Source organism: Mesocricetus auratus, unplaced genomic scaffold, assembly GCF_017639785.1.
Source record: "Mesocricetus auratus isolate SY011 unplaced genomic scaffold, BCM_Maur_2.0 Super-Scaffold_100010, whole genome shotgun sequence".
In the NCBI taxonomy this organism is placed as follows: Eukaryota; Metazoa; Chordata; class Mammalia; order Rodentia; family Cricetidae; genus Mesocricetus; species Mesocricetus auratus.
In genome coordinates, this window is record NW_024429194.1 from 40,504,100 (window position 1) to 40,514,718 (window position 10,619).

Sequence of the window (10,619 nt, forward strand, 5' to 3'; positions counted from 1 at the left end):
TAATATTCTAATGACATGCTATCTAATACAGTATAACTCAAGTAAGAAGCAAGGAAATCAGAAAGAAGGGTTTAGAGTAAATTCTGAGATTACAAGGCAGTGTTCTCTAAAAATAGAAGAAAATTAAATTAAAATTTTACAACATAAAACTTTTGATTTTATATATATATATATATATATATTTTCTCACATGTTTTTTATGTAATGGAACCAGTAAGAAGCTGTAAGAAAAGAGTCAGAATTCTACAAAAGTAATATGCACATAAATGGTACAGAATTAAACTCAATAGTGAGAGAACCTATACAAAGGAAGCAGGGTAATTCTTTTTTTATCATTTTTTATTTTAATTTTAAATAGCTTGTTTTACATGTCAATCCCAGTTCCCTCTCCCTCCTCTCTTCCCACACTCCCCTTCCCCCCCCCTCCCACCCTATTGCCAAATCCTTCCACATAGGGGATATCTAGAGTCTGTCATTTTACTCTTGGTAGGGTCAAGGCACTCCCCTAAGAGTCCAGGCTGAGAGAGCATCTCTCTTTGTGCTATAGGCACATGAAGACAGTTTGTATACCAAGGATAGACACTGATCCACAGCTCAGGGCCCCATAGGTTGCCCAGGCCTTCTCACTGACACTCACATTGGGGGGTCCAGATCAGTCCCATGCTGGCCTCCCCACTGTCGGTCTGGGGTCCAAGAGCACTCCCCTGTTCAGATCAGCTGTCTCTGCTGGTTTTGCCAGCCCATTCTTTGCCAATTTGCTCATCACTCCTCTCTGTCACTGGGTTCCTTGGGTTCAGTTCAGTGATTAGTTGTGTGTTTGCCTCTGCTTCCATCAGTCACAGGATGAAGGCTCCCGGATGGTTATAGACATCAAGTTCATTATCAGGAATGGGCATTCGAGGTAGTCCCTCCACTATTGCTTAGCTTGCCAATTGATGTTATACCTTTAGATCACTCGAGGTCACTCTGGTGCCTGATCTGTCTTCGATCCTATGATTCCCTCTTCCCCCTATTCTACCCCCACCCCCTCAACTTCCTGTTCCCCCATGACCAACTCTCTTCCTCTTTACCCCCTCTATTCTTCCCAGGTCCCACTCCCCCCCTTCCCTCGCCGTGTTCCCCATCCATTCAGAGGATCTTGTCTCCATCCTCTTCTCTTGGGTACTATGCATATATGCATATCTTTTAGGTTCTTTCCTGTTTCCCAGACTCTCTATCTGTGGAAGTGCAGACTGGCACTATCCTGATCCATATCTAAAATCCATATATGAGTGAGTACATGCCATGTTTGTCTTTTTGCGACTGGGTTACCTCACTCAGGATGGTTTCTTCCAGTGCTATCCATTTCCCTGCGAATTTCAAGATTCCATTGTTTTTTTCTGCGCAGGGTAATTCTTACAAAAAGCTAAAATAGGGGTCACATAAGAACAAAGGAATGACTTAGTCTGTGTGAGAATACACCAGAGTATAAACTGGTCTGTATAGTTTACCCACATATGTAACTCAATCATAAACAATTTTTTCTTTTCTTTTTCTACCCACCTACCCCATCCACTCCTCAGCAAGAGTAAAGCCTCCATGGGAATCAGGAAAGCATGGGATACTAAGTCTAGGCAGGACCATTCTCCTCCCCCTTGTCTCAAGGCTGAGCAAGGCATCCTGTCATAGGGAATAGGTTCCAAAGAGCCAGTGCATGCACCAGGGACAGGTACTGGTACCACTTCTAGGGGCCCCTCAAACAGATCAAGTTACACAACTATCACCCACTTGTAGAGGGATTAGATCAGTCCCATGCAGGTTCCCAAGCTGTCTGTCTAGAGTACTTGAGTTCCCACCAGCTTGGGTAAGTTGTCTCTGTAGGTTTCCCCTTCATCATCTTGAACTTCCTTGCCTATATAGTCCCTCCTCCCTCTCTTCAACTGGCCTCCTGGAGCTCAGCCAGGGCTTGGCTGTGGATCTCTGCATCTGCTTCCATCAGTTATTTTGTGAAGGTTCTATGATGACAGTTAGGGTAGTGACCTAGGACTCTTAGCTAGGGTCATCCTTGTGGATTCCTGGGAGTTCTGCTCGCTCCAGGTTTCTCCCTAACCCCATAATGGCCCCTTCTATCAAGAAACCTCTTTCACTGTCCTCCGTCTTTGTCCCTCCACCAACTCAGGTTCCCATCCCACATCCCCTCCCCTATACCTCACTCTGCCCCAGTTTACCCAGGAGTGCATAGAGCCGTGGGACTATACAGCAGTTACAACTACCATTTAACAAATCGGCCCACTAGATGATGTTGGAGAGTCCTACTTGGTAAAGTTGACTCACAAGAAGGTATTGGAAACCCCCACTTTTGGCAAAGCCATGGGTTTGTTGACCGAATGACTGGATGTTCCTATAAATTTGGGGGTACCACTGCTATGCTTCCCTAATAAGAATAAGTGTAGGGTTCTTTCTACAGCTCCTTGGTGGTGTTTTATACTTGTTGGGCACACATATTATTGTGGATGGCCAGAAGAAGATGTTTTTCTGCTTTACGTTGTGTAATATTGATGAACAGAAATAATTCTAGGATATTTTACATTATTCAGGCTAACATAGGATTCTCATTTACAAAGATAGTCTTTTACACAGACAAGACTGCTTTGAGGGTGGGAATGCAAAAAGTAAAAAAGAAATGCCTACTTCTGATATCTTTTCCTCTGTTAATGTGGTATGTTGGGGGGCATGCTACTGAGCCCCATCATTGTACATTCTGAAAAACAACATGACTCACAGTCCATAAACTGAATTAGTTCATGGTCCCCTAATCCACTAAACTAGTCTTTCTAGGTCTATCCCAGCTAGTTCAGTACAACTAACAGTTATGAGTGTGTCTGTTTCAATAAAATAAAGCTGCAGGTGGGCATCCCCTAATACAGATCCTCTATGTAGAGTGATTGGCCAGGTACTTAAGAGAAATTTGTACTAAAGCAATACAAAGAGATTAACAAACAGCTTTTGAATCTAGGAAAAGTCAACCAAGAAAATCTCTGGACCAACCTGTGTAACAGCTTTGATAAGGAGGCTGGAGACATGACAATCTAACAGTGTCCTCATTTGCAATAATGACGTGATGTCAGTCACCTTTGAGTTCTTCACATGGCACGAATTTGTACAAAAGTTTCTGTGATATTTTGAAGTGTTTATCTAGCGTTAATTTTTTGATTACTATGTCCAGGCACTGTCAAGTATCTTGTATTTTAATATTCACATGCATTAAATTCGTTTGAACTCAAGAACTCCTTGAAGAAGTCTTCAGCAGTAAGACTATAAGAATGCTGAAATACAGACTCACCTAAAGTCAAAGATGGTAAGACTTGGTGATGTCTGGTTATGGAAACACCTGTAGGAAAAATGAAATGCTTTAATAAATTGTCTTTCAATAGCTCCCATATTATTAAGAACAATTTAAGGTGACTATGTCCATATTATGCAATGCACTCCCAAATGTCAGAAAACAATGTAAGAAAATGTAGTCCTTTCCTGGTGTTTAAGGTGAGTGGGGGCCGTGCTCTGAGCCCCAACTCCCTACATTCCTGGCTCCATCTCCCAGGGCATTTTCTGTGCCTAGAGAGAACCTGTGCCTCCCGGAAGGATCACCCTGAGTCTGCCCACACCTCAGTCTTCAGTGTCTTCCAGTTGTTTTCCGGTGCTTAAGTCTTCAGTCTCCTCTGGTCTCTGCCCTGTGCTTGAGAGAATCCTAGGCCCACCTGCACCCATAGAAGTATAGGACCTGCTTGAACGCACTGGAAAGAATCTTTAGACACAAACCCACCAGGAGAGGAAGAGACCCCATGAGCTCCCACTAAAAGAAAGGATAGGAAGAAGGCAATATAAAAACACAGGCAACAACAGAGGAACCAGTATGACACCACCAGAGTCTAGAGACTCTACACAAGCAAGACCTGAACATATCAACACAGATGAAACAGAAAAGAATGACCTTCAAAAAACCTCCTGAAAGTGATAGAGGCCCTCAAAAAGAATATGTGAAAATCCCCTTAAAGAAATGGAAGAAAACACGAACCAAAAAATGCAAGAAATCAACAAATCCCTTAAAGAAAGCAATGAAAGCCAAGAAAAAAACAGATGAAGGAAACAATTCAAACAGTTCAAGACCTGAATACTGAAATGGAGACAATAAGAAAAACACAAACTGAGGTAATGCTGGAAATCGAAAGGCTGAAAAAACAATCAGAAACTACAGATACAAGCATAATTAACAGAATACAAGAGATGGAAGACAGAATCTCGTGCACTAAAGACAAACTAGAGGAAATAGATTCATCGACAAAAGAAAGTGTTAAATCCAACAAATCCTTAACACAAAATATCCAGGAAATATGGGACACCGTGAAAAGACCAAATCTAAGAATAATAGGTACAGAAAAAGGCGAAGAAGCCCAGCTCAATGGTGCAGAAAACATATTCAACAAAATCATAGAAGAAAACTGTCCCAACCTAAAGAAGGAGATGCCTATGAAACTACAAGAAGCTTACCGAACACCAAATAGACTGGACCAAAAAAAAAGTCCCCTCGCCACATAATAATCAAAACACCAAACATACAAAGTAAAGAACGAATATTAAAAGCAACAAAGGAAAAAGGCCAAGTAACATATAAAGGTAAACCTATCAGAATTACACCTGACTTCTCCATGAAACTATGAAAGCCAGAAGGTCCTGGATAGATGTTCGACAAAAACTAAGAGACCACAGATTCCAGCCCAGACTACTATTCCCAGCAAAACTCTCAATCACTATAGATGGAGAAAACAAGCTATTCCATGACAAAACCAGATTTATGCAATACGTATCCACAAATCCAGCCCTACAGAAAGATATAGAAGGAAAACTCAGACCCAAGGAAATTAATTACACTCAAAATAACAAGGGCAATAGACAATCTAACTTTACCAGAAATCAGAAATAGGAGAAAAACTCACACATAAAACCAGCACCAAAAATGGATCCAAAGCAAACAAGAATAAACAATCAATGGTCATTAATACCCCTGAATATCAGTGGTTTTAACTCACCTATAAAAAGACACAGGCTAACAGAATGGATACAAAGACAGAATCCATCCTTCTGCTGCATACAAGAAACACACTTCAATTTCAAAGACAGATGCTACCTCAAGGTTAAGGGTTGGGAAAAGACTTTCCAATCAAATGGACGTAAGAAGCAAGTGGATGTAGTTATCTTAATATCTAGCAAAATAGGCTTCAAACTAAAATTAATCAAAACAGATGAAGAAGGTCATTTCATATTCATCATAGGAAAAATGCATCAGGAAGAAGTCTCAATTCTGAACATATATGCCCCAAATATAAAGGCACCCACATTCATAAAAGAAACATTACTACAACTCAAATCACACATTAAACCCCACATGCTTATAGCAGGAGATGTCATCAACCCACTCATACCACTGGACAGGTCCACCAAACAGAAACTTAACAAAAAACAATGTAACTAACAAAAGTTATCAGACATTGGGTTTAATAGACATCTATAGAACATTCCACCCAAACAAAAAAGAATATATCTTCTTTTCAGCACCCCACAGAACCTTCACTAAAATCGACCACATACTTGGCAGTAAAGCAAACCTCAACGGATACAAAATGGAATAACCCCCTGTATCCTGTCAGACCACCATGGCATAAAATTAGAATTCAACATCATCAAAAATTGCAGAAACCCTACAAACTTATGGAAATTGAACGATGCTCAATTGCATCACCCCTGGGTAAAGGAAGAAATAAATAAAGAAATAAAAGACTTCCTAGAATTTAATAAAAACAAAGGCACAGCATACCCAAACCTTTGGGATACTTTGAAAGCAGTTCTAAGAGGAAAATTCATAGCACTGAGTGTCCACATGAAGAAACTGGAGAATTGCCACACTAGAGAATTAACAGAACACCTGAAAGCTCTAGAAAAAAGAAGCAAACTCACTCAGGAGGAGTACACATCAGGAAATAATCAAATTGGGAGCTGAAATCAATAAAGTAGAAACAATACAAAGAATCAATGAAACAAAGAGTTGGTTCTTTGAGAAAATCAACAAGATAGACAAGCCTTTATCAAACCTAACTAAAAGACAGAGAGAGAACATGCTAATTAACAAAATCAGAAATGAAAAAGGGGACATAACAACAGACACTGTGGAAATCCAAAGAATCATCAGGTCATACTGTGTAAATCTGTATTCCAATAAATTGGAAAAATCTAAAGGAAATGGATGATTTTCTAGATAGATATCACTTACCAAAATTAAATCAAAAAGAAATAAACAATTTAAACCAATCTATATCCACTAAAGAAATAGAAGTAGCCATAAAATGTCTTCCAACTAAGAGAAGTCCAGGGCCAGATGGTTTCAGTGTGGAATTCTACCAAAAATTCAAGGAAGAGTTTATACCAATACTCTTCAAATTGTTCCACACAATAGAAGCAGAAGGAGCATTGCCAAATTTTTTTATGAGACTACAATTACATTAGTAGTCAAACCACACAAAGACACAAACAAGATAGGGAATTACAGACCAATCTCTCTCATGAACATTGATGTAAAAATGTTCAATAAAATACTGGCAAATCGAATCCAAGAACACACCAGAAAAATCATACACAATGATAAAGCAGGCTTCATCCCAGGGATGCAGGGATGGTTCAACATTAGAAAAATCTATCAATGTAATCCACCATATAAACAAACTGAAAAAGAAAAACCACATGATCATCCCACTACATGCTGAAAAAGGCTTTGATAAAATCCAACACCCCTCATGATAAAGGACTTGGAGAGATGAGGGATAAGAGGAACACATCTAAACAAAATAAAGCTATATACAGCAAACCAACAGCCAGCATCAAACTAAATGGAGAGAAACTAAAGGCAATTCCTCTAAAATCAGGAACAAGACAAGGATGTCCACTCTCTCCATATCTCTTCAATATTGTTCTTGAAGTTCTAGCTAGAGCAATAAGACAACAAAAGGAGATCAAGGGGGCACAAATTGGAAAGGAGAAAGCCAAACTTACACTATTTGCAGATGAAATGATAGTCTACGTAAGTGACCCAAAGAATTCTACCAGGAAACTCCTATAGCTGATAAACACCTTCACCAAAGTGGCAGGATACAAAATTAACTAAAAAAATCAGTAGCCCTACTATATATAGACAATAAAGGGGATAGGAAAGAAATCAGAGAAGCATCACCCTTTACAATAGCCACAAACACCATAAACTATCTTGGGGTAACTCTAACCAAACAGGTGAAAGACCTGTATAATAAGAACTTTGAGTCATTAAAGAAAGAAATTATACCACAAAATGGAAAGATCTCCCATACTCTTGGATAGGTAGGATCAACCAAAGGTAATGGCAACCTTACCAAAAGCAATTTACAGATTCAATGCAATCCCTATCAAAATATCAGCACAATTTTTCCCCGACCTAGAAAGGACAATCCTCAACTTTATATGGAAAAACAAAAGACCCAGGTTAGCCAAGGCAGCCCTGTACAATAAAGGAACTTTTGGAGGCATCACCATCCCTGACTTCAAGTTCTGTTATAGAGCTATAGCCCTGAAAACAGCTTGGTATTGGTACAAAAGCAGACAGGTAGACCAATGGAATCGAATCAAAGACCCTGATATCAACCCACACACACCTTTGAACACATGATATTTGACAAAGAAGCTAAAACTATACAATGGAAAAAAGAAAGCATCTTCAACAAATGGTGCTGGAGTAACTGGATGCTGGCATGCAGGAGACTGCAGATAGATTCATATCTATCACCATGCACAAAACTTAAGTCCAAATGGATCAAAGATCTCAACATCAATCCAGCCACACTGAATCTCTTAGAGGAGAAAGTGGGAAGTACCCTTGAACAAATTGGTACAGGAGACTGCTTCCTGAACATAACACCAGTAGCACAGACACTGAGATTGACAATTAATAAATGGTACCTTCTGAAACTGAGGAGTTTCTCCAGGGAAAAGGACACAGTCAACACGACAAAATGACAGTCCACAGAATGGGAAAAGATATCCACAAGTCCCACATCTGACAGAGGGCTGATCTCCAAAATTTACAAAGAACTCAAGAAGCAAGTCTCCAGAACACCAGAGGATCCAACTTAAACATGGGGTATAGATATAAATAGAGAATTCTCAATTGAGGAGTCCAAAATGGCCAAGAGACACTTGAGAAAGTGCTCAACATCTTTATCCATTAGGGAAATGCAAATCAAAACAACTCTGAAATACCATCTCACTCCTGTCAGAATGGCTAAAATCAAAAACACTAATGACAGTTTATGCTGGAGAGGATGTAGAGGTATTCCACTGCTGGTGGGAATACCAACTTGTGCAGTCACTTTGGAGATCAATATGGAGATTCCTCAGAAAAATGGAAATCAGTCTACCACAAGATCCAGAAATTCCACTCTTAGGAATATACCAAAAAGATGTACCCTCATACAATAAGGATATCTGCTCAACTATGTTCATAACAGCATTATTTGTAATAGCCAGAACCTGGAAAGAACCTAGATGTCCCTCAACTGAAGAGTGGATAGAGAATATGTGGTACATTTACACAATGGAGTACTACTCAGCAGAAAAAAATGGAATCTTGAAATTTACAGGCAAATGAATGGCAATGGAAGAAACCATCTTGAGTGAGGTAACCCAGTCACAAAAAGACAATCATGGTATGTACTCACTGCTATATGGATTTTAGACATGGGGCAGGGCATTGCCAGCCCACAATCCCACTGTCAGAGAGTCTGGGGTACAGGGAGGACCCTAAGAGAGATATGCATGGTAACCCAGAGAAGGGTTAAGGGATGTGATCTCCTAATTGGATTGGGGAAGGAATAAGGGGAGGGTGGAAGGAGATGGGAGAAAGAGAGGGAGAAAAGAGGAGGGGGAGAGGATGACATGGGAGATCAGGAAAGTTGAGCCAGTGTAAGAAGAGAGGAGAGTAGGATGAGAGATACCATAATAGAGGGAGCCAGTATAAGTTGGAGGAGAGATCTGGCACTAGTGAGATCTTCACAGATGTACAAGAATGACACCAACTGGCATTAAATGCCCTCCCATGATAATGAGAATGATGACTACCTAATATGCCATCCTAGAACTGTCATCCATTGGCTGATGAAAGCAGAGGCAGACACCCATAGCTGTGAGCCGAGTTGAACTTCTGGAACCCAGTAGCAAAGAAGAGTAATGACCAAAGGAATCAAGATCGGTCTGGGGAAACCCACAGAGGCAGCTGTCCTAAAGAAGGGGGAACACATGGACCCCAGACTGATAACTGAGAGGCCAGCATGGGACTGATCCAGAACCCCCCCCAACCTGTGTGTCAGAGAGGAGGCCTTGGCCATCTATGGGACCTAGAAGACTGGAGCAGTATTTTTTCCTGGTATACAGAAGGACTCTGGGAACCCATACCACATGGAGGGATGCTCTCTCAGCCTGGACTCATGAGGAAGAACCTAGGCCCATCCCGTGATGATGTGACAGACTCTGAAAATCCCTCATGGAGGCCATTGACCTTCCTGGGGAGCAGAGGTTTGTTGGGAGGACTTGGGGGTGGGGGAGGAGGGGAGGGAGAGGGAACTAAAAGTGACATGTGTAAAAAGTTAAATAAAAAATAAAATATTGTAATTTATTTTATGTAAATACTATAATAATTACAAGGCATGACAAAAGAAAAGAAATGGAAAACCAGTTTGGTAGCCCTTTATATATATATATATATATATATATATATATATATATATATTCATAAATACTAAATACAAACAAATTAGAAAGAATAAATATAAGCTTATATGGCAACTCTGGTCTCTATTTGGGTAGAGTAGGGTTGTGTGTAAAAGATTCAACATGCAAATTTACCTGATGCGCACTTATATTTTTAACAATTCCTTATTAAAGAAGTTTTGAAATTGCCCCCTGTCTTCTTCTCCTGTGATATTTAGTTTATGTGTTATTTCTCTGACTAAAGATTTGGAAATAGGATGAAATATACCAATCTGATCTTGAGAGAACTGTGAGTTTGACCCAAACCTCTAACAAATGTAGATCATTATTCCTACCTAGGTTCATGACAAGATGATTTTTATTGTAGTTAAGTCAACATTCTTTATAAATTATTATGCATAATAATAAAACTAAAATAAAAGTGATTTGAAAAAGTCTTACTAATTTTGGGTGATATTTTAACATTAAATCTTCTCTGAAAAATGATCACAAAGGAACCTAGGTGTGGTGACACATGCCTGTATTCCCAGAATTCCAAAGGTAGAGTCAGGTCGATTGGAAGAGCAAAAGATCAACGCCATGTTTGGCTACAAACTGACTTGAGGACATCCTGGAATACATGAGACTATGTCTTAAACAACAAAACAAAAGGTAAAAGGAAATGTTTGTGGAAATTAAATTTTATAGAATGATTTAAGGGCATAGTCATGGAAGGTGGAGAAGTAAGCAATGGAACTGGACATGTACCAACTGATGTGAGCTATGGGAATATCAGGTATCACCCAACTTGGACATTC